Source organism: Myotis daubentonii, chromosome 5 (genome assembly GCF_963259705.1).
Source record: "Myotis daubentonii chromosome 5, mMyoDau2.1, whole genome shotgun sequence".
Classification (NCBI taxonomy): Eukaryota; Metazoa; Chordata; class Mammalia; order Chiroptera; family Vespertilionidae; genus Myotis; species Myotis daubentonii.
In genome coordinates this window covers 803,170-829,560 of record NC_081844.1, presented here as the reverse complement: position 1 = coordinate 829,560, position 26,391 = coordinate 803,170, and the positions used below count along the sequence as shown (strand labels likewise).

The 26,391-nt window shown below is 62.2% G+C and overlaps 1 protein-coding gene across 1 annotated transcript in view; it reads right to left on the bottom strand.

Annotated features, from left to right (window-relative positions):
* Positions 1-26,391, bottom strand: part of ANK2 (ankyrin 2) — a 362,059-nt gene that overhangs the window by 316,890 nt on the left and 18,778 nt on the right. The gene's annotated exons all lie outside the window — the stretch shown is intronic.

Sequence of the window (26,391 nt, the reverse complement as noted above, 5' to 3'; positions counted from 1 at the left end):
ATAAATAATAAATAAAAGAAGGGAAATGGGGAAGGACAGCGCTTGGCTGTGCAGCAATGCTGACAGGTGTGTGGGAAGGGCCTGGCGTCCAGCCGCCCAGCCGCTCAGGACTCAGGACGGGGGGGGGGGGGGGGAGGGGGAGGACGGGGTGGAGGGGGGCGGGGGGGGAGGGAGGACGGGGGGGGAGGGGGACAGGGGGGGCAGGGCCGCGCCCAGCAACACGCTGAGAGGCCCAGCAGGCACAGACGGGCAGACGGACAGACTGCACCCCGCGCCCCCTCAGCACAGCCTGCACTGGGCACCTGCGAGCAGCTCCTCGAACAGCCAGCGGCGTTTTGATCTGGGTGTTACCGGCTCAGAGGCGATCCCTCCATTGAGACCCCTGACAGTAGGGTCTGTGTGAGATGCCGAGCCATGCTTCACCCTACCTTCATCCCGGGGGGCGGTAACCAACGCCAACGCCAAGGTTACCACCCAGGCCACTGGCTCTGAGGAGGCCGCCTCATCGCCAGGCGAGGCAGCAGGGCCAGACACCCAATCCTGTCTGCATGGCTTCCCGACACGGCGTCACCCACCGTGGTCCAGGCGTCGGCATGGAACAGACCTGCGGGCAGCTGGTCACCCAGTGGCCGCGGGCATTTCGGTGCCATGCCCAGTGACTTACACATCACAGTGAGAACCAACAAACTGGCTCAGTTTGATTCTTTTATTTTTAAACCAGAGGCCCCGTGCACAAAATTTGTGCATTCAGGGGGGTGGGAGGGCAGGGTCCCTCAGCCCAGATTGTGAGAGGACACAGGCCAGGCCAAGGAACCCCACCAGTGCACGATCGGGGCTGGGGAGGGACATGGGAGGTTGGCCAGCTGGGGAGGGACCGTGGGAGGGCTCCAGGGCGTGTCCGGCCCATCTCGCCCAGCCCTGATTGGCCGGACCCCAGCAGCAAGCTAACCTACCGGTGGGAGTGTCTGCCCCCTGGTGGTCAGTGCACGTCATAGCGAGCAGTTGAGTGGCCTTAGCATATCATTAGCATATTATGCTTTGATTGGTTGAATAGCCGACTGGATGACCTGACACTTAGCATATTAGGCTTTTATTATATAGGATATATCGTTATTGATTTCAGAGGGGAAGGAAGAGGAAGAGAGATAGAAACATCAATGATGAGAGAGAACCATTGATCAGCTGCCTCCTGCACGCTCCACACTGGGGATCGACCCCACAACTCAGGCCTGTGCCCTGACCGGGAATCAAAGCCTGACCTCCTGGCTCATAGGTTGACGCTCAACCACTGAGCCACATCGGCCTGGCTCAGTTTGATTCTTTCTACGCCTTATTCCCAACGGAGACCAAGGGAAGTCAGTTTTCCCACGGAATGGCGTATGACATGTCAGTCCCAAGCCATCAGGTCACCTTCTTGATAAGCACAAGTTTACACAGAACCAAACAGCTGACTTCGATATCTTATGTACAACTAGACGCCCTGTGCACGCGTTCATGCACCGGTGGGATCCGCCAGCCTGGCCTGCGCCCTCTCACAATCCGGGATGCCTCAGGGGATGTCAGACTGCCAGCTTTGGCCCGACCCCCGCAGGCCGCCAGATGGGGGTGGGGCGCAGATTCGGCCTGTGGGGATCGGGCAGTTCGACATCCCCCAAGGGATGTAATAGTGCTCGAAGCAGCAGGCGGCTGGGAGGAGCCCTCACTCGGCTCCACTCATCCCAGCCCCGCTGCGCCTGCTGCTCCCACCGCCGCCGTTCAGTAAGCTCACTGAGCAGCGCTCCCCCTGTGGGAGCGCACTGACCACCAGGAGGCAGCTCCTGCACTGAGCGTCTGCCCCCTGGTGGTCAGTGTGCGTCATCGCGACCGGTCGGCCCATCGTTCGGTCATTCGGTCACTTTGGCTTTTACATATATAGATGACGCCTGGGTTATTCGGTAAATAACTAGTGGCCGGTGCACAAAATTCGTGCACGGGGTGGGGGGGTCCCCTCAGCCCGGCCTGCACCCTCTCCAATCTGGGACCCCTTGGGGGATGTCCGACTGCCGGCTTAGGCCCAATCGGATCATCCCTCTCGCAATCTGGGACCGCTGGCTCCTAACTGCTCACCTGCCTGCCTGCCTGATCACCCCTAACACTCTGCCTGTTGGCCTGCTTGCCCCCAACTACCCCCCCACCGGCCTTCTCACCCCTAACTGCCCCCCCTTGCCGGCCTGCTCGCTCCCAACTGCCCCCCTGCCGGCCTGCTCGCTCCCAACTGCCCCCCTGCCGGCCTGCGCACCTCCAACTTCCCCCCTACCAGCCTGATCACCCCCAACTGCCCTCCCCTCCTGGCCTGATCGCCCCTAACTGCCCCCTCACCAGCCTGATCACCCCCAACTGCCCCCCCACCAGCTTGATCACCCCCAACTGCCCTCCCCTCCTGGCCTGATCGCCCCTAACTGCCCCTGCCTCGGCCCCGCCACCATGGCTTTGTCCAGAAGGACTTCCGGAAGGGCTCCTGGAAGGTCTCCTGGTCTAATTAGCATATTACTCTTTTTTTTAATATATTTTGTTGATTTTTTACAGAGAGGAAGGGAGAGAGATAGAGAGAGTTAGAAACATCGATAAGAGAGAAACATCGATAAGAGAGAAACATCGATCAGCTGCCTCCTGCACATCCCCCACTGGGGATGCGCCCGCAACCCAGGTACATGCCCTTGACTGGAATCGAACCTGGGACCTTTCAGTCCGCAGGCCGGCGCTCTATCCACTGAGCCAAACCGGTTTCGGCTAGCATATTACTCTTTTATTAGTATAGATTCTATAGATGATTACTGCTTTGCACTATTTCCACGACCAATAGGATATGTACCAACTATTTAAACACTGACGTTACGGCATTAGGAGGTGGGTAAGAGACTAGCACCACCCACTTTAAATGTTAGAAAAAAGGCAAAAGGCGGAAAACTGACAGTTTTCAGAGGCGACGGGTGTTCTGCGGGAAGAGCACATTCCAGAGGAAGACAGGAGGCAGTGTCTCTTCTACCTGAGAAACGTCTTTTTGTTTAGAGTTTGTGGGCATGTTGCTCACCTTTACTTCATAAATAGAATTAACTTTGAACATTTTAAAATAACCTTCCCACCCAGCCGCGTGGCTCAGTGGTTGAGTGTCGACCTATGAACCAGGAGGTCAGGGTTCGATTCCCAGTCAGGGCACAGGCCCGGGTTGTGGGCTCCATCCCCAGTGGGGGGCGTGCAGGAGGCAGCCGATCCATGATCCTCTCTCATCACGGATGTTTCTATCTCCCTCTCCCTTCCTCTCTGCAATCAATAAAAGTATTTTTTTTAAAGGGCTTGGAGTAGACATTGAATTGTCTTTAAAAAAACGTTTTTAATAAAAATAAATAACCCTTCCCCAGGAATCTGTCTGTCCCAAAGCCCTGACCTTTTTTTTTTTTTTAATTCTCACTGGAGGATATTTCTCCGTTGATTTCAGAGAGAGTGGAAGAGAGCGGGAGAGACAGAGAGAAACATCGATGTGAGAGAGACACCTCCATTGGTTGCCTCCTGCACGAACCCTGACCAGGGCCTGCCCGGGGAGGAGCCTAAAATCCAGGTACGTGCCCTTCACCGGAGTCGAACCCGGGACCCTTTGGTCCACAGGCGATGCTCTATCCACTGAGCCAACCCGGCTAGGACAGCCCTGACCCTCTGCCACCGTCTCTCTACGCAGGCGAAGGAAAGGGGGCGATCCGACCTCACGGACGACAAGCTCCTTCCAGCGCCCCACGGCCGGGCGAGGCTGAGCCCCAGGTCAGGGGCCACCGTCCGGGTCTCCTGTACGGCCGGCGCTCACTGTCCCTCCACGGCCCTGTTGGTGTGGCTCAGTGGTTAGAGCGTCAGCCCTCGGACTGCAGGGTCCCGGGTTTGATTCCAGTCAAGGGCGCGAACCTTGGTTGCGGGTTCCTCCGCGGCCCTGGTCGGGGCACACGGGGGAGGCCACCAATCGATGGCTCTCTCTCTCATCGATGTCTCTCTCTGTCTGTCTCTCCCCGTCCCTCCCCCTCTCTCTAAACACCAACGGGGAAGGAACGCCGCCTCAGGTGAGGATTCACCAAACACACCGCCCCCCGCGGCTCCCACCTCCGCTGCCTCCGGCCGCAGACCCTCGGCCACAGAGTGTGGGGTCCCCGGCGGCTCTTCCCGGGAAGGAACACGCTGGCCCGGCTCCCGGCTGAGCCACAGGCAGCGGACACGATTTCCTGTGTCAGACACACGCCCGGAGGACAGATGGCCGGTCAGGACGAGCTGGGACCAGAGGCAAGACCGGCTTCCTCCCTGAGCTTCCCGCGGCCCGTCCTGGGGTGCCGCCCAGCCCCCCATCCACCCCACACCCTCTCTGCCTAAAAGATGTTCACCCCATTCTTTCCTCTGTGCTGAGCTCAGACCATGTGGCCCCAACAGAGAGGCCCCCAAACAGCGGGACCCCCACACACTGGGACCCCCATACACTGGGACCCGCACACACACTGGGACCCACACACAGCGGGACCCCCACACACTGGGACCCACACACACTGGGATCCACACACACCGGGACCCGCACACACCGGGACCCACACACACCGGGACCCACACACACCGGGACCCACACACACCGGGACCCACACACACCGGGACCCACACACACTGGGACCCACACACACACTGGGATCCACACACACTGGGATCCACACACACTGGGACCCACACACACTGGGACCCACACACACTGGGACCCACACACACACTGGGATCCACACACACTGGGATCCACACACACTGGGACCCACACACACTGGGACCCACACACACTGGGATCCACACACACCGGGACCCGCACACACCGGGACCCGCACACACCGGGACCCACACACACCGGGACCCACACACACTGGGACCCACACACACACCGGGACCCACACACACCGGGACACACACACACCGGGACCCACACACACACCGGGACCCACACACACCGGGACCCACACACACCGGGACCCACACACACCGGGACCCACACACACTGGGACCCACACACACCGGGACCCACACACACCGGGACCCACACACACTGGGATCCACACACACTGGGACCCACACACACCGGGACCCACACACACCGGGACCCACACACACTGGGACCCGCACACACTGGGACCCACACACACCGGGACCGCACACACTGGGACCCGCACACACTGGGACCCGCACACACTGGGACCCCCAAAACACCGGGACCCACACACACCGGGACCTACACACACAGCGGGACCCACACACACTGGGATCCACACACACTGGGACCCACACACACCGGGACCCACACACACACTGGGACCCACACACAGCGGGACCCACACACACCGGGACCCACACACAGCGGGACCCACACACACCGGGACCCACACACACCGGGACCCACACACACTGGGACCCCCAAAACACCGGGACCCACACACACCGGGACCCACACACACTGGGATCCACACACACTGGGACCCACACACACTGGGACCCACACACACCGGGACCCACACACACCGGGACCCACACACACTGGGATCCACACACACCGGGACCCACACACACCGGGACCCACACACACCGGGACCCGCACACACTGGGACCCGCACACACTGGGACCCACACACACCGGGACCGCACACACTGGGACCCACACACACTGGGACCCACACACACCGGGACCCACACACACCGGGAACCACACACACCGGGACCCACACACACCGGGACCCACACACACCGGGACCCACACACACTGGGACCCGCACACACTGGGACCCACACACACCGGGACCGCACACACTGGGACCCGCACACACTGGGACCCGCACACACTGGGACCCCCAAAACACCGGGACCCACACACACCGGGACCCACACACACAGCGGGACCCACACACACTGGGATCCACACACACTGGGACCCACACACACCGGGACCCACACACACACTGGGACCCACACACAGCGGGACCCACACACAGCGGGACCCACACACAGCGGGACCCACACACACCGGGACCCACACACACCGGGACCCACACACACTGGGACCCCCAAAACACCGGGACCCACACACACCGGGACCCACACACACAGCGGGACCCACACACACTGGGATCCACACACACTGGGACCCACACACACCGGGACCCACACACACCGGGACCCACACACACCGGGACCCACACACACTGGGATCCACACACACCGGGACCCACACACACCGGGACCCACACACACCGGGACCCACACACACTGGGACCCGCACACACTGGGACCCACACACACCGGGACCGCACACACTGGGACCCGCACACACTGGGACCCGCACACACTGGGACCCACACACAGCGGGACCCACACACAGCGGGACCCACACACACCGGGACCCACACACATCGGGACCCACACACACTGGGACCCAAACACACACTGGGACCCACACACACTGGGATCCACACACACTGGGACCCACACTCACTGGGACCCGCACACATCGGCACCCACACACACACTGGGACCCACACACACTGGGACCCACACACACACTGGGACCCACACACACTGGGACCCACACACACTGGGACCCACACACACACTGGGACCCACACACACTGGGACCCACACACACACTGGGACCCACACACACTGGGACCCACACACACACTGGGACCCACACACACACCGGGACCCACACACACCGGGACCCACACACACCGGGACCCACACACACACCGGGACCCACACACACCGGGACCCACACACACCGGGACCCACACACACACCGGGACCCACACACATCGGCACCCACACACACACTGGGACCCACACACACTGGGACCCACACACACACTGGGACCCACACACACACCGGGACCCACACACACCGGGACCCACACACACCGGGACCCACACATATCGGGACCCACACACATCGGGACCCACACACACACTGGGACCCACACACACACCGGGACCCACACACACCGGGACCCACACACACCGGGACCCACACACACACCGGGACCCACACACACTGGGACCCACACACACTGGGACCCACACACACACTGGGACCCACACACACCGGGACCCACACACACCGGGACCCACACACACACCGGGACCCACACACACCGGGACCCACACACACCGGGACCCACACACACCGGGACCCACACACACACTGGGACCCACACACACACCGGGACCCACACACACCGGGACCCACACACACACCGGGACCCACACACACCGGGACCCACACACACACTGGGACCCACACACACACCGGGACCCACACACACCGGGACCCACACACACCGGGACCCACACACACCGGGACCCACACACACACTGGGACCCACACACACTGGGACCCACACACACACCGGGACCCACACACACACCGGGACCCACACACATTGGGACCCACACACACTGGGACCCACACACACACCGGGACCCACACACACCGGGACCCACACACACCGGGACCCACACACACACCGGGACCCACACACACCGGGACCCACACACACCGGGACCCACACACACACCGGGACCCACACACACCGGGACCCACACACACCGGGACCCACACACATCGGGACCCACACACATCGGGACCCACACACACACCGGGACCCACACACACACCGGGACCCACACACACCGGGACCCACACACACCGGGACCCACACACACACCGGGACCCACACACACACCGGGACCCACACACATCGGGACCCACACACATCGGGACCCACACACACTGGGACCCACACACACACTGGGACCCACACACATCGGGACCCACACACACCGGGACCCACACACACTGGGACCCACACACATCGGGACCCACACACACACTGGGACCCACACACATCGGGACCCACACACACACCGGGACCCACACACACCGGGACCCACACACACCGGGACCCACACACACTGGGACCCACACACACACCGGGACCCACACACACCGGGACCCACACACACTGGGACCCACACACACCGGGACCCACACACACACTGGGACCCACACACACTGGGACCCACACACACACTGGGACCCACACACACTGGGACCCACACACACACTGGGACCCACACACACCGGGACCCACACACATCGGCACCCACACACACACTGGGACCCACACACACTGGGACCCACACACACACCGGGACCCACACACACCGGGACCCACACACACCGGGACCCACACACATCGGGACCCACACACACACCGGGACCCACACACACCGGGACCCACACACACACCGGGACCCACACACACACCGGGACCCACACACATCGGGACCCACACACACCGGGACCCACACACATCGGGACCCACACACACACCGGGACCCACACACACCGGGACCCACACACACCGGGACCCACACACACACCGGGACCCACACACACACCGGGACCCACACACATCGGGACCCACACACACCGGGACCCACACACATCGGGACCCACACACACACCGGGACCCACACACACACCGGGACCCACACACACCGGGACCCATACACATCGGGACCCACACACACTGGGACCCACACACACCGGGACCCACACACATCGGGACCCACACACACTGGGACCCACACACACCGGGACCCACACACACCGGGACCCACACACACACCGGGACCCACACACATCGGGACCCACACACACCGGGACCCACACACACCGGGACCCACACACATCGGGACCCACACACACTGGGACCCACACACACACTGGGACCCACACACACTGGGACCCACACACACAGGGACCCCCACCACAGAGCAGGGGTGTGGGACGAAGGGGCCCCAGAGCCACAGGACGGAGCGGCCTCCCACCTGAGCCTCACACTGGCTGTGGGAGGAAAGGAAATTGTGGCTCCAGGCGGCTCCTGGCCCCTCCTGTCCCGCCTCTGCCTCCGCCCTGACTCCCGTGTGGGACCCGCTCGCCCAGCAGCTCAGCATAGACCGCCCCGGGGCGGGCCTGTGGGTCGCTCTCCCGGGGTCCGCGTTCTGAACCTGAAAGGCCGTCCCCATAGACAGAGCTGGAGGGGGTGGGGGGCCCTGGGAGGAAATGACCTGAGGCCTGAATGTGCGAGGGGGGCCCAGGGCCGGGGGGACCCACGGCCGCTCCATCCCCGCCCCTGCCTGCTCCCGGGCCAAACGCAGCTACAGCACCTCTTCTCCCCGCAGCGTCCGTCTGGGCGGCTCAGGGCCGGCCGGTCGGGGTCCCCCCTGCTCAGCATCGACCAGGCACCTAAGGTGGGGGCTGGGGCTCCCGGGGGCTCCTCACTCCGCCAGGGGGCTCACACAGCGAAGGGATGGGCCAGTGGACCCCGCATCCGTGTCGCGGTCCCTCTGCTCCCCGAATGCTGGTCCCATCTGCTCCCTGAACGTTGGTCCCATCTGCTCCCCGAATGTTGGTCCCATCTGCTCCCCGAACGGGTGGCCCTGGCAGAGTTGGGTTTCACTGAAAGCCCGGTCCCAAGGGAGGGCCGAGCAGAGCCACGGAGCCACGTCCACGTCACACTAGGGACCCGAGGGCCCAAACATTGCGTCGCCTCCTCGGTCAACACCGTCTGTCCCAGCATCAGACAGAACACTGAGGGGCGGACGGACGGACGCCCCGAAACCCCTGCCAACCCCGACGACATTCAACACAGAAAAGAGAAAACACGCTCGCCTCCCAGAGGTGCTGGTTACACCGATTCCTTCCGGAAAAAGTGGGTGAGAGAGAGAGTCGAGCATCAGTCACGGGGACAACCTCTGTCTCACGGGGACAGGCAGCCAGCGCCTGCGACAGAAGGTCTCCATCCACCAGAGCGAAGGCCTCGCGGGGCCAGGGTAGGGGTGTCTGCGGCCCGCAGGGGGCAGCCGGGCGCTAAATGCATGGTGTCGGGTTCCTCAAGACAAGACGACGGTAATTCTTTTCTTTTTCTATTTTAAATGTTTTTTTATTGATCTCAGAGAGGAAGGGAGAGGGGGAGAGACAGAAATATCAATGATGAGAGAGAATTGTGGATCGGCTGCCTCCTGCTCACTCCCTACTGGGATCCAGCCCACAACCTGGGCCTGTGCCCTGACCAGGAATCGAACCCGGGACCCTTCAGTCCACAGGCTGACGCTCTATCCACTGAGCCACACCACCTAGGGCCCCCCCTTTTTTTCTTTATTGTTGAAGGTATTGCTGATGTCCCCTTTGATGGTTTGTGTTTTCCCATTTACCCCCTTCCACCCTGCACCCCACTCCCAGGCCTTCACCACTCGATTGTCAGTGTCCGCATCTATATATATGGAAAGCCAGCAACCAGAACGCCGAAACGACCATAACGACCGGCCACTATGACACCCACTGCAGCCAGCGAACCCGCCTGATGGGGGGGCTGGCCAGCCAACCTCCCGCGGCCCCTCCCCCTAACCAGCCCCGCCCCTGATCGCCCCCCACATCCCAGTAGGGGGCGGGGCTGGCCAGCCGGCTCTGATCTGGCCCTAATCAGGGCAGACCGGCCAAACCCCACCTGTGCAGGAATTCGACCGTAACAACTGAGCAGCAGAACAACTGTCCGGACGACCTTCCAGGCAACCACGCTATGACACGCACTGGCGCCAGACCTGACTAGGCAGGTGTGATGCAATTGGTCAGGGGGCCCCACCATTACCCCATGATCACCCCACAGAGGGAGGCCCAGGCCACCGGCCAGCGGGGCAATTGATGGGAGATGGGTGCTCCGTGATCGCCCCAAAGAGGGAGGCCCAGAATAAGGTATAATCTTTCCCTCCAACCTGTACCTTACCTGCCCCTACCTCCACCATACACACCTACCTGCCCCTACCTCCACCGTACACACCTACCTGCCCCTACCTCCACCGTACACACCTACCTGCCCCTACCTCCACCGTACACACCCACCTGCCCCAACCTCCACCGTACACACCTACCTGCCCCTACCTCCACCGTACACACCCACCTGCCCCAACCTCCACCGTACACACCTACCTGCCCCTACCTCCACCGTACACACCCACCTGCCCCAACCTCCACCGTATACACCTACCTGCCCCTACCTCCACCGTACACACCCACCTGCCCCTACCTCCACCGTACACACCCACCTGCCCCTACCTCCACCGTACACACCCACCTGCCCCAACCTCCACCGTATACACCCACCTGCCCCAACCTCCACCGTACACACCCACCTGCCCCAACCTCCACCGTATACACCTACCTGCCCCAACCTCCACCGTACACACCTACCTGCCCCAACCTCCACCGTACACACCCACCTGCCCCTACCTACACCGTACACACCCACCTGCCCCAACCTCCACCGTATACACCTACCTGCCCCAACCTCCACCGTACACACCTACCTGCCCCAACCTCCACTGTACACACACACCTGCCCCTACCTCCACCGTACACACACACCTGCCCTACCTCCACCGTATACACCTACAGGCCCCTACCTCCACCGTACACACCCACCTGCCCCTACCTCCACCGTACACACCCACCTGCCCTACCTCCACCGTACACACCCACCTGCCCCTACCTCCACCGCACACACCCACCTGCCCCTACCTCCACCGTACACACCTACCTGCCCCAACCTCCACCGTACACACCCACCTGCCCCTACCTCCACCGTACACACCCACCTGCCCCTACCTCCACCGTACACACCCACCTGCCCCTACCTCCACCGTATACACCTACAGGCCCCTACCTCCACCGTACACACCCACCAGCCCCTACCTCCACCTCACACACCTACCTGCCCTACCTCCACCGTACACACCTACCTGCCCCTACCTCCACCGTACACACCCACCTGCCCCTACCTCCACCGCACACACCTACCTGCCCTACCTCCACCGTATACACCTACCTGCCCCTACCTCCACCGTACACACCTACCTGCCCCTACCTCCACCGTACACACCCACCTGCCCCTACCTCCACCGTACACACCCACCTGCCCCTACCTCTACCGTACACACCTACCTGCCCCTACCTCCACCGTACACACCTACCTGCCCCTACCTCCACCGTACACACCCACCTGCCCCTACCTCCACCGCACACACCTACCTGCCCTACCTCCACCGTATACACCTACCTGCCCCTACCTCCACCGTATACACCTACCTGCCCCAACCTCCACCGTACACACCTACCTGCCCCTACCTCCACCGTACACACCCACCTGCCCCTACCTCTACCGTACACACCTACCTGCCCCTACCTCCACCGTACACACCTACCTGCCCCTACCTCCACCGTACACACCTACCTGCCCTACCTCCACCGTACACTCCTACCTGCCCCTACCTCTACCGTACACACCCACCTGCCCTACCTCCACCGTACACACCTACCTGCCCCTACCTCTACCGTACACACCCACCTGCCCTACCTCCACCGTACACACCTACCTGCCCCTACCTCCACCGTACACACCCACCTGCCCCTACCTCCACCGTACACACCCACCTGCCCCTACCTCTACCGTACACACCTACCTGCCCCTACCTCCACCGTACACACCCACCTGCCCCTACCTCCACCGTACACACCCACCTGCCCCTACCTCTACCGTACACACCTACCTGCCCCTACCTCCACCGTACACACCTACCTGCCCCTACCTCCACCGTACACACCCACCTGCCCCTACCTCCACCGCACACACCTACCTGCCCTACCTCCACCGTATACACCTACCTGCCCCTACCTCCACCGTATACACCTACCTGCCCCAACCTCCACCGTACACACCTACCTGCCCCTACCTCCACCGTACACACCCACCTGCCCCTACCTCTACCGTACACACCTACCTGCCCCTACCTCCACCGTACACACCTACCTGCCCCTACCTCCACCGTACACACCTACCTGCCCTACCTCCACCGTACACTCCTACCTGCCCCTACCTCTACCGTACACACCCACCTGCCCTACCTCCACCGTACACACCTACCTGCCCCTACCTCTACCGTACACACCCACCTGCCCTACCTCCACCGTACACACCTACCTGCCCTACCTCCACCGTACACACCTACCTGCCCTACCTCCACCGTACACACCCACCTGCCCCTACCTCTACCGTACACACCTACCTGCCCCTACCTCCACCGTACACACCTACCTGCCCCTACCTCCACCGTACACACCTACCTGCCCTACCTCCACCGTACACCCCTACCTGCCCCTACCTCTACCGTACACACCTACCTGCCCCTACCTCCACCGTACACACCTACCTGCCCTACCTCCACCGTACACACCTACCTGCCCCTACCTCCACCGTACACACCTACCTGCCCCTACCTCCACCGTACACACCTACCTGCCCTACCTCCACCGTACACACCTACCTGCCCCTACCTCCACCGTACACACCCACCTGCCCCTACCTCCACCGTACACACCCACCTGCCCCTACCTCCACCGCACACACCTACCTGCCCTACCTCCACCGTACACTCCTACCTGCCCCTACCTCTACCGTACACACCTACCTGCCCCTACCTCCACCGTACACACCTACCTGCCCTACCTCCACCGTACACACCTACCTGCCCCTACCTCCACCGTACACACCCACCTGCCCCTACCTCCACCGTACACACCCACCTGCCCCTACCTCCACCGTATACACCTACAGGCCCCTACCTCCCATAACCTATGACTTTGCCCCTTTAATGCGAGGAACCACGGTCACGGAGAACAACACTGCACTTGCGACCTCATGGACGCAGCAATACCCCCTAATTGCCTAAAATCTGCGGGTGAGTGAGGCTGTGGGCATCACTGCTCCTCCGTGCAGGTCCCTGAGATCCCTCATCTGACAGCTCGGGCTCCTAGAAAGAATCCGGGCGTCCAGCGCCAAACTGCAGCTCGAGCCCTTCTGGGAGGCTCAGGCCAATTCTTTTCCTTAGATGAACGTTCACCAGACACAGATGTTTCTAGAGTTTCACTCCATCCAATCCAGACTCCTGCCCCTTCCTTCCAGCTACGTGTCCCCAGGACGCGGGACCTGCAGACAACGGACTGCGTTACCCACTCCCGCCACGAGGGGGCGCCCACGCCCAGAGCAGGGGCCCGGGGCGTCAGTCCCACACTGCCCCCCCTCCGTTTTGAGTTAATAAACAACACGGAGCACAGGTTGGCGTCAAACGTGTAGCAAATCTCACTCGTGGCTTCAATTTATCCTTCTCCGTCTGCATACGTTTATTTTTTAAAAAATATACTTTATTGATTTTTTTACAGAGAGGAAGGGAGAGGGATGGAGAGTTAGAAACATCGATCAGCCGCCTCCTGCACGCCCCCCTCCTGGGGATGTGCCCGCAACCCAGGTACATGCCCTTGACCGGAATCGAACCTGGGACCCTTCAGTCCGCAGGCCGACGCTCTATCCACTGAGCCAAACCAGCCAGAGTGTCCGCATACGTTTAAACTGATGGTTAACAGCGCCGTCAGTTGACAGGAACGGCGGCCGTGGGCTGGGGGATCTGGACCGGGTGGCCTTCCCGTGGCACGCCTGCCCGTGGCGGTCACAGAGCGTGGCCCCAGCCCACGGCCGCCCGGAGGAGGCCAGGCTGAGACGCTGGGAACCATACTTCTGTCTGAAGCCTTTTAACCAGGGGACCAGGTGAGAGGTTTCACACGATGCAGCCAGAAAACCCACCACGCACACCACACCAACAACAGGGCCAGACACGGACCCAACGCGCCACGGCTGACGGCTCCCTCCGCTCCCAACCACAGAGGAGACGGCCCGGCGAGGGGAGGACGCGGGCGCCCCAGGCCCGCCCTGCAGCCGCCGCCAGGGAAGGGACACGGCGGACACCGGAGTCGGACACCCAGACACCCGGAGTCGGACACCTGGGGTCGGTCCGATGCAGGCTGAGCAGTGACAGCCTGACCAGGGGACAGGCATGAGCCGAGCACGCCTCGCTCTCGCTCTCGCTCTCGGACACCCGTCCCCGCCCAGTGCCCAGGGTCAGCCCCAGCTCTGCTCGCCCTCCTGGGGCCCCTGCCACTCCCCCACCCCGTCCCCAGGAGAGGCCGCCAGGAGCCGGCGTGCCTGCAAGGACAGGACGGGAAGAACTGTCGATCCCGGATGCCAAACGCCGGGGCGGGCGGCCACGCACAGGGCCCAGCGCCCGGCCTTTAAGTCCTCGGAATCTGGCGGCTCCGCCACCAGCTCGGGCTCCGCTCACAGCCAGGGCGGCCCCGGCTCAGCCGTGAACTCGTTCACCGGCTGCAGGGCCCCGGACAGGAGCCTGCTGAGGCCGGGAGGGCCTGCCAGACAGTGGCTCTGAGCCTTCGCGTTGGAGCTGAAGCAGGAAGCATGGCCGTGGGCGGGAATGTCAGGGACACCGCGGGGAGCCGGGCCGGGGCCGGGTCCGAGGACAGGAGCCGGGGAAGGGACCGTGAGGAGGGCCCGGCGCTGCAGCCCTCGGCAGAGGAGGGTTCCTGGGCCCTCCTGGGGGCGGGGGGGGGGGGGGGCCTGCAGGACGGAGACTGGAGTTCCTTTTACTCTCAGCACAGAGGACAGGGACCCCCCGTGTGGCGTGTGGCGTGTGCTCTGCGGGCTGGCGACGGCTCTTTAAAATCCTTCCGGCGGGTCAATGGCCCCAAAGCCAAGGCTTCTCCTGCCCGTGCGGGCCCCACGCCCAGCACCTGCCCCTGTTCCAGGCGCAGAGATCCACGCGGGAGAAGCAGCCCCTCATTCACGCACCCGCCCACTGAGCTCCGTGTGGGCTCCGTCCTGCTCGACGGCTGGCGTCATCCTGCCCCTCACCCTCCGGGCGTGGGGTTCGCACGCCTGCATGCGGGGTGGCCAGTGGGCACCAGCACGGGGGAGACGGCCGGGGGCAGCACAGCCTCGCCCCTGCTCTCAGCAGCGGGCATTGCCCCACCCCCGCCTTCACGTCTCCCGCGTGTCCTCGGGGACCTTGAACAAGCCTGGCCCCCCACTGCCTCCCCCCGTTTTCCTGCAGCCCAGGTCCCTCCTCCTTCAGAGCAGGCGCGGCTCCAGGCCTCCCTGGACTGAGCTCACCTGGGAGGTTGGCAGGGACCTGGGTGGTGCAGGCGGCGGAAAGGGCTTTGGAGAAATCTCCAGGCCGGAGGACACGTGCACCACCACACACACTCGCACACACGTGTACACACACACACACACACACACCCCAAAACCAGCACAGCACAAAGTGGACCTGCCCGCCGTGGGGAGCTGCTGTCTGGGGCCTCCATCCTCTCTGAGGGACCACCAGCACCTGGGATGGGGGGTACCGAAGGCTCCGTGACCTCTCCCCTCGCCTGGGGGCTGCCCCATGCCCGCCTCCCGAGACAGAAGGCGTCCCCCCCGGACGGCCAGCCCCTCACACCTGGACACACGCACATGCACTCGCTCGCTCACTAATGACCCGTGGATCCTTCTCACTCGTGGCCACAGGGGATAAAAAAGCTCGGTTTGGGACACCTTTTTTGAGTTCCTGAGTCAAAAATGGCAGAAGGAAATAATGTGCTGGGAGGTGCCTACAGTTGAATCACCCTGAAACGAACCCCTTTCAGAGGCGGGGGTGATCTCCATGTCAAAACCTGCTCCCTGCCCTGGCCGGTGTGGCTCAGTGGATAGAGCATCGGCCTGCGGACTGAAGGGTCCCGGGTTCGATTCCCGGTCAGGGCACAGGCTCAGGTTGCGGGCTCGATCCCCAGTGTGGGGTGCGCAGGAGGCAGCCGATCGGTGATTCTCTCTCATCATTGATGTCTCTATCTCGCTCCCTCTCCCTTCCTCTCTCTGAAATCAATATATATATATATATATATTTTTTTTTTTTAAATCTGCTTCCTGTTCTGGCCAGTGTGCTCAGTGGATAGAGCATTGACCCTCAGACTGAAGGGCCCCGGGTTCGATTCCGGTCAAGGGCATGTACCTCAGTGGCAGGCTCGCTCCCCGGCGCTGGTCGGGGCGTGTGCGGGAGGCAGCCAATCGACGTGTCTCTCTCACGTCAATGTTTCTCTCTGTCTCTCCCCCTCCCTCCCACTCTCTCTAAAAATCAATGGAAAAAAACATCCTCGGGTGAAGATTAACAACAACAAAAACCCTGCTTCCTGTTCCCCGGCCCCCCAGGGCCCCTCGGCGCAGCCCCAGAAAGCACTGCTGCGGCCGCTTCCGATCCAGCGGCTCCTCAGCACCAGCCCGTCCGCCCCGGCTCCACAGCCGGGACAGCTGACCGGCCCCCCGAGAGCACACAGCCGGCTTTGCCCTACATTTCCTGAATGTAGCATTTTCTCCCCGATTCCAAAGTTTATTCGGCCCATAAACAACGGCTTGCCATGAATATTCATGGGTCTGGCCCGAGCCGGTGTTGCTCAGTGGATAGAGCGACGGCCTGTGGACTGAAGGGTCCCGGGTTCGATTCCCAGGTCGGGGCACAGGCCCGGGTTGTGGGCTCCATCCCCAGTGGGGGGCGTGCAGGAGGCAGCCCATCCGCGATTCTCTCTCATTATTGGTGTTTCTCTCTCTCTCTTCCTTCCGCTCTGAAATCAATAAAAATATATTTTAAAAAATATTTATGGATCTGTTTTGATCCCTACGTGCAAACTCACTCACTCAGGGCAGCTTTTCCCGCAGAAACTTGAGCTCTTCGCCGGCACGTCACCGGGACATGGCAGGCGGCTGCGCACGGGGTGGCCCGCGAGCCATGCGCGGGCCTAAAGGGGGACTGAGGCCAGGCCTCGCTTATTTCCTTTCTGGATTTTCTTTTTTGTATTCTTTCCAGTTGCGGGTGACATGCAATTTTATATCCGTTTCGGGGGCACAACTCAGAGGTCAGACATGTATATGCTTCTGACGCGGCCACCCCGATATCCCCGTGTCCGCCTGGCCCCGGGCGGAGCGCCTGTAAGGACACTGACTGCGCTCCCGGCGCCGTGCGAACATCCTGTGACTGTTCTGCAACCGCCAGCCTGTCCCCCTCCATCCCTCCCCCTCCCCACACCCCGCCCCCCACCACTCTGCTCTCCGTGTCTGTGAGTCTGTCCATCTACGTTGCCTTTTAGAGCCCACGGAAGCGACGTCGTACAGAGGATGCCTTATTTAAAGGCGGATCTGGACATGATGGGACTGCGAGGCGCTGGGCTGATTGTCTGTGGTGCCTGCGCCCAGTCAGCCCGCGCCTCTCCAGCCCCGTCCTCCCAGCCGCCCTGCCTCGGGGCCCTGCACCACCCACAGGCCGCCCGTGGCCACCATCCTCAGGGCCCTGCACCACCCACAGGCCGCCCGTGGCCACCATCCTCAGGGCTCAGCCAGGCAAGTCCTGTGAGACGGGCCCCCCCGCCCCCGCAGCCCCAGGAGAGGAGAGGACACGGAGCCAGGACACACGGGCTCCGGGCCAGGAAGCAGCGGGCTGGGCTGGCCTCTGGGCCCGGGCGCTGGTCACTCACACCCTCGGGGGCCCTGCCTCCACGTCTGAACCTCCCAGGAAATAAAACACGACAAACCAAACCTGCCTCCTGGTCCCCACGGCCCCGGCGCCGTCCACGCCGGTCACAGAGCAGCATCAGCCCGTCCAGCCGTCGGCACTTGAGATGGAACTTCTCGTTTGAAAAGCAGCCCACCCCTCCGTGCGGCGCTTTCACTACAACCTGTCCCCCCCTCCCCCCGCCTTCATCCTCCCAACAAAAGGCCTTCTCGCAGCCAGACCTGGGGCCTCAGAGATTGTTTCTTTTTTAAAAATATGTTTTTATTGATTTCACAGAGGAAGGGAGAGGTAGAGAGAGAAACATCCGTGAGGAGAGAGAATCACGGATCGGCTGCCCCCGCCACGCCCCACACGGGGGATGGAGCCCGCAACCCAGGCAGGTGCCCGACCGGGAATCGAACCCGGGACCCTTCCGTCCGCAGGCCGACGCTCTATCCACTGAGCCACACCGGCCGGGCTCGGCATCTCCTTCTGCCTTGAGCACATTCGCTCCATAAAACCCACGGTGACCCCGCCTGCTCGCTCTCTAACAGCTTCATCAACAGGCCACTTTGGTGGCATCTGGCTACTGAGTAAACACTGGTAGGGGCTGGGGTGTCCCTTACCCACTGGGGCTGCCAGAGGGGCACGCGGCGTCCACGCCACCCACCTGTAACCTCCACGAGCTCCGGGAGCAGCTGGAGGGGCCTCTCCCAGCAGTGAGTGTAACAGCTCTCCCCACACCTGGCAGCCAACGCAGCCCCCGGGGGTGCAGGGCCCTGGCCCCATCCGCGCTCAGTGCACACAGAGGAGCAAACGTCTAGATGAGGCAGAAGGGCTAAGCCTGTGCTCGGATGGCCCCCCACACGGCCGCCTCCGGCCTCAGAGCCCCCCTCACACGGAGCATCCATCGCTCCTGCGCCTGCTCGGGGCGGCTGGCACCCCCACCGCTGCCCACTGCCAGCTGCCTCAATGCCTGTGTCACAGGGCGGCTGCAAAGCCAGAAATTAGGGACCTGCCGTCGGCACCGACCACAGAGCAGATTCAGTCCGTCCACCGGTCAGCCCTCGATAGGTCACTTCTCCTTGGAAAAATCAGTCCACTCCTCCCTGTGCTGCTCCCCCACCTCCTGCTCCCCCACCTCCTGCTCCCCCACCTCCTGCTCCCCCACCTCCTGCTCCCCCACCTCCTGCTCCCCCACCCTCCCCCACCTTCCTCCTCCCAACAAAAGGCCTTCACGCGGCCAAACCGGCCATTTCACATGCAAATACCCCGCTGTTTACCGCCCTGCACGTGTGAATGTGGTTTTTACATTGAAAGTCCGGGGGGGCCAGGCTTTAGCCCCCCACACCCCACACCCCCGCCTGGGGTCCCCCGAGATTAAGATTTCGCTTCTAATTATCATTTCCTTTTGGTGCTAATGTGTTTGTTCCTAATTAGTGCCACTCGCTGGCCCGGTGTAAGCCGGATTAAAAGACATCCCTTTGATTCTCCTGGTTTCAAAGACACAAAGAATTTCTCGCTTTGAAAGTCCCCTCGGAGCTCTGGGTGAGGAATGTGTGGCCTGGGGGCTACAGGCCCCGGGGAGCCGCTCCTGGGGCTCCGGCGAGGAGCTCTGGGGACTGCCTTCCGGGCATCCCCTGTGCTGAACCGGACACGCCCTGCAGCCCACGGAGGGCGATACGCGTGTGGACTGGGTCGCGGGCCCACCACGGCTCACAGCCGGCCGCCTGAGGCATTGGCCGAGAAATTAAACGCAACCGCGTCCCTGAGCTGCACCAGGCCCTCGCTGTGAGTGTGGGCACCATGTCAACAAAGGCGGCGCTGAAAGCCACGAGAGTTACAGGAATGAGTGTCTTCCCGGAGACACAGGGCCAGGCGCCCGTCCTATTTTGGCCCCTCTTCAGAGGAACCATGGTCTTCAGGCGTGGAGACCCCCGAGGTGGGAGCCCCCGCGCGGTCTCTCCTACGGGAACCCCCGCCCTCGCCCGGGAACTGCGCGTGGAAAGCCGCAGGGAGGCCGGGACCCTCCGCCTGGCGTCCACTCAGCCTCCCCCGCGACTCACATAACGTCCTTTGATCTGCATCACAGGCAAGAGCCGAAAGCCAGTTTCAGCTGAAGTCACACACAGTAACAGGCTTTTGAAATATATTTGGGGGGAAAAAACAAAAAACACACAGATGCTGACCGGCCTATCATCTCACTGGCTGTTGTCAGCCGCACGGCAACTCCTTCCTTGAAGCAACGAGGAAGCCAGCGTGGCCACCCTCCGGTCAGAATCGGACGGTGCCAGGCGGACAGATGGGCGGTCGCACTGGGGTCTTCTCTGTCCGGCCCCAGTCGTGTGAGAGGAAAGAGTCCCCGTGGTCCGGGCGACGCGCTGAGCCCGCCTGCGGCTGGCTTTCTCACCTGGAAAAGGGGACGGACACGCCGGCCTCGGGGAGGAGGGAGAAGGAAACGAGATGACGTTCACCGCACTGAGCCACGGAGCAGCCGTGGACGTGGCCTGAGCCCACGGGGCGGGGCCTGCGTCCTGTGGGTCTGGGGCCTGACCGCCCTGCTTGGCAGAGGCCGCACTTGGGCGACACCGTGTGAGGGGACAGCGGTTCCAAGTCAGGAAGGGACTCGAGAGAGCAGACCCGAGTGAAACGAGAGATCTTCGACCAGATGCCGGCGTCCCGTGGAGGAATCTCTCTCTCTCTCTCTCTCTCTCTCTCTCTCTCTCTCTCTCTCTCTAATATTCACACAAAACATGAGACATTTTTAAAACCTGAGCTTTGACGGCGGTAGGGAGCCACCGAAACCAGAAACGTTAAGTCAAGATGGGTCGGGGACAGGAGCTGGAAAGGCGCTCTGTCAGCCAGGGCCACGTGCAGGGGCTACGAGAGGGAACAGACTGGAATTCTCCTCCACGGACTCAGTGTGGGGAGAGCCGGGACGTGGCCACTGGGCGGAGCAGTGGACACCCACTGCTTTATGTGGCTGCTCAGTATCCCAGTCCGCATCCATACAGGACGCTGCCATCCCATAAAAACGAATCAGATTAAATTAAAGACGTTTAGAAGACGACTCTTCAGAGCCACGTAACTTCAGTTCCCTTAATTCGGGTGCATTTTACTTTTACTTTATATTTTTGTTGTCGTTGCTGTTAACCCTCACCCGAGGATATTTTCCCATGATTCTTAGAGAGAGCGGAAGAGAGAGGGAAAGACGGAGAGAAACATGGATGTGAGAGAAACACGTCGATGGGTTGCCTCCTGCACGAGCCCCCACTAAGGCCCAGGCCCGGGAGGAGCCTGCAACCGAGGTGCACGTGCCCTTGACCAGAATCGAACCCGGGACCCTGTGGTCCGCAGGCTGGCGCTCTGTCCACTGAGCCACACCGGCCAGGGCTTGGTGCATTTTATGGATCAACAAAAGCTGGCCACCCAGGCCTCTTCACTGTCACCCCCAACGTGTGGAACCTTCCCCAAGAACTTCCGACGCCGCAGCCACTGCCAAACGAAAAGCCAGTGGATTCCTTTAAACAGCGGACGTGAGGGGGGGGGGGGGGGCGGGCAGGAAGCGGACAGGGTTTATGCCGTCTTGCAAACAGCAAATGTACTCTCGCTTTCACAGGTGAATTCCTGCCTGATGCACGTGTGCCGCGACCTGCACGACCGGTGAATGCCGGTAAATGTTGTAAGAATCGGGGGAGTCATGAAGGAAGGGAAAGGCAGCACTTTGGCCACCGACTTACGAACAAAGTAAAACAATGTGCTCACCGGACCGCGGAGGTCCCACTCCAGCCCCGAGAAAGGGCGTGGCCATGGGGGACACAGCGACCCCGCCGGTCACCGGAGACGGACGGACGGACGCCCGCGGGACAGAGGCCGAGCAGCCTCACAGACCAGGAGGGAATCCCTCGACGCTCACGGGTGACACAGGCAGGAACACGTGTTCACCCGTGACGTGTGTTTTGACCATCAGATCGTCAAAGACAAAAACGAGTGAGCCCCGGCCGGTGCGGCTCTGTGGGTGGAGCGTCGGCCTGCGGACCAACAGGTCCCGGGTTCGATTCCGGGCAAGGGCACAGACCTCGGTGGCAGGCTCCGCCCCGACCCGGGCCCTGCTCAGGGCTCGTGCAGGAGGCAACCCATGGATGTGTTTCTCTCACATGGATGTTTCTCTGTCGCAGGCTCTGCAGGCAGACGTGTGAGCTGCGCCCTGACCGTGGGGACAACAGTGCCACCCAGTCCTGCCCTGGCTCTCGTCCTGAGCATGAAAAAGTGGGAGCAGGGAGACACCCCGAAAAGCAGGACGAGCCCCCAAAGGCCGTTCTCCGGAGCCGGTGAGCAGCTACTGCGTTTGTGCTGTTTCATCCCAGATGTTCCGTGGGAAACAAGACACTGAGCCGCACGCCGTGTGAGTGGCAGCCGCGTGACAGCCGAGCGCGCACGAAGGACCCTGTCTCCGCAGGCAGAGCCGCGACGACCGCACTTCCCTTTCCAGGCTCCGGTGGGGACGCGCTAGGAGGCCACACTGTGCTGACAGGAGCGCTTCCCTCCGTAAACGCGTCTGCAGAGCTGACAGGCAGTGGGGAGACACAGTGTAACAGACCACCTGGCCCGGGGAGCCACTGCCCTTCCCACTCCTGTCCCCGTGGGACCACCAGGCCCCCTCCACCCAGACCCCTCCAGCCAGACCCCCTCCAGCCAGACCCCCTCCACCCAGACCCCCTCCACCCAGACCCCTCCACCCAGACCCCCTCCGCCCAGGCCCCCTCCGCCCAGGCCCCCACTCGCTCTGGCCATGTCCCCTCCACCAGGTCCCCCTCCAGAGCTGCTGACCTGGCCGGCAGGGGCTGATGGGGTGCCTGCCAGCCCCGCCTCTCCGGGCTCAGGGATGGGGATCAGGACCGAATGCCCCCAGATCTGCCATGGACTCTGGTGATGTAACTTTGGGGCATCTGGCATTTCGTTTGGGGGACTTTTACTCAACTTTAGTTTTACTTTGTTTTTCTTCAAACAAAGAAAATCTGGTCGTGTCGCCTGTTCCATGCACACAGGTCACCACTGTCCAAGGCAGGGAGCCAGTCTTCCCATCAAGGCAGACCGGCCTCACCAGCCTCACCTAGGCCTCTGCTCAGCCTGCACCCCACACACTCACACTCACTCACTCACACACACACTCACACACACACACACTCACACTCACTCACTCACACTTACTACCACACTCACACTCACTACCACACTCACACACTCGCACACACACTCACTCACTCACACACACACACACTCACTCACACACACTCACACACACACACTCACGCTCACGCTCACACACACTCACACTCACTCACTCACACACACTCACTCACACTTACTACCACACTCACACTCACTACCACACTCACACACTCGCACACACTCACACTCTCACACTCATTTACACACACTCACATATATGCACACACTCATACTCTCTCACACACGCACTCGCATACACACACACACTCACACTCACTCACTCACACTCACACACACTCACTCACACTTACTACCACACGCACACTCGCACACTCGCACACACTCACACTCACTCACACACTCACTCACACTTACTACCACACGCACACTCGCACACTCGCACACACTCACACTCACTCACACACACTCACTCACACTTACTACCACACTCACTCACACTACCACACTCACACACTCACACACACACTCGCACACACTCTCACACTCATTCACACACACTCACACATATGCACACACTCATACTCTCTCACACACGCACTCGCATACACACTCACACTTGGTGCAAAGTCCGCTGAGGCTGCAGCCCCCCCCCACGAGCCCTCCCCACACGTGAGCTGCTGTCCCGCTTTCTTTGGCCTAAATGCTCACTCCCTGCCCTGAGCGGTGGCCTGTCAGTGAGGGGCCCAGTGTTTACCGGGAACCCTGTTGTGTCACCACCACTCGTCTCGGTAAGGACAAGGCGTCGCGAGGGGTTTTCCAGCCGCTAACTGTCGAGGTGGTTCGGCCAGCATTTCCCAGCAAGAACAACGACATCCGAGTGGGATGAAACGGAAAGGTTTCATATAAAAGTGTATCCAGAACGAACCTGACTCTGAGTCTCTGAGAACAGCTGTGGGGCCCAGCCCTGCGAGGGGGCCGGTCCCCGGGGAAGGCGGGCAGCTGTCCGTGTGCCCGCGTGGGGCAAGGGAGGGCGGGCAGCTGCCCGTGTGCCCGCGTGGGGCTAGGGAGGGCGGGCAGCTGTCCATGTGCCCGTGTGGGGCTAGGGAGGGCGGGCAGCTGTCCGTGTGCCCGCGTGGGGCTAGGGAGGGCGGGCAGCTGCCCGTGTGCCCGCGTGGGGCAAGGGAGGGCGGCCAGGCGCGGGGACACGGCGCTTCTGGGAAGAGGGGGCTCCTGGTCAGAGGGGAGCTGACCACAGACAGGCCCGAGCTCGCCCTGGGGGAGGCAGCACGGCCGCCGGGGACAGGGCAGGAGGGAGCGGGGAGCGGAGGTCGGGCTGCTGACCGGCCGGGGACAGGCAGGAGGGAGCGGAGGGTCAGGCTGCTGACCGGCCAGGCGCCGATGCCCGTTTGTTGGAGCTTTCCCTGCGTTATCCTCCCTCCTCTGAACCTGGACCACGAACCCCGTTTAAAATAAATAAATAAAAACAAAAGGAGCGGGCTGGGGTGAACGTTTGGAAGAGTCGCTGGAAAACGCAGCCTGCAGCCCGGGGTTTTATTTAAGGAGGTTTTCCCGGAGACCAGCGCCCTGGCTTCTCTGAGCCCCGGGCTGGGCGCCCACCCTCAGTGTCACAGAGGAAGAGGGAAGCGCAAGGATGCCAGTGGGGGGCAGGGATGCCAGAGAGAGGGGGGGTTGGGGGGACAGTGGGCCTTAAGTTGGGGATGAGACAAAGGCCTGATCCTGGCCTGGGGCCCTGGGCGAGGCTCAGCGGGTGCCTGGGGAGGGGCAGAGGCAGCCCCCGTCCCCTTTGGCCAGGACGGGGGAGGCTCAGATCCAAACAAAGGGACTTGGAAGAGAAGCCAGGCCTGCGGGGTGGCCACAGGGGCCAGGGGCCGGAGCCTGGTGAGGAATGCGGACTTTACCCCCAAGGCAGGAGCCTTTCAGACGGGAGATAACAGAGGAGACAACAGGATCAAAGCTGAGACGCACAGAGACCTGGCCGCTGAGCGAGGGCCACTCCCAGGAGGCCCAGGGAGGCAGAGGGGACGGGTGAGCTGAGCGGTGCCCTGACCCCCCTCCCGCCCCCCCCACACACACACACGGGAGGAGGCCCTGAGGGGGACTGGACCCCGAGGCCTCCTTTCCTGCAGGAACGTCCTGTGGAAAGGCTCACTCTCCGCTCTAAGCAGCAACCTGCTCGGCAAAGTGGCCGAGTGCCCAGCGCCCGGACGGGAGGTCGTTGTCCCACAAACAGAGCAGAGGGCCCTGCCTTTCCCTCCCGTGCGTCCGGGGAGGGGACGCGCTACGAGGACCTACAAGAGATAACAAGGCAGTAGACAAAACAAGGGCACATCCCCCTGGGTCTCGGGGTGCCCCCCGCACCCCCTCCCCAGCCCAGGTCTGACCGCTTTCCCGACAGACCCCGTGTCCCCGGCATTCCCCGTCCCGCCGGCGTCGCCACGCTCCCTGGGCACTGGGTTCTAATTCAGGGCGAACCGGGAGGAAGGAAACACAGAAACCACTGAGGACAAGACGCGGCCGGAGGCGCACCTGGGCTTCCGGGTCCGAGAGAACCCCCCACGCTGTGCGGCGACCGTCAGGGGAGGTCAAAGTGCCCGCCCGCCCGCCCGC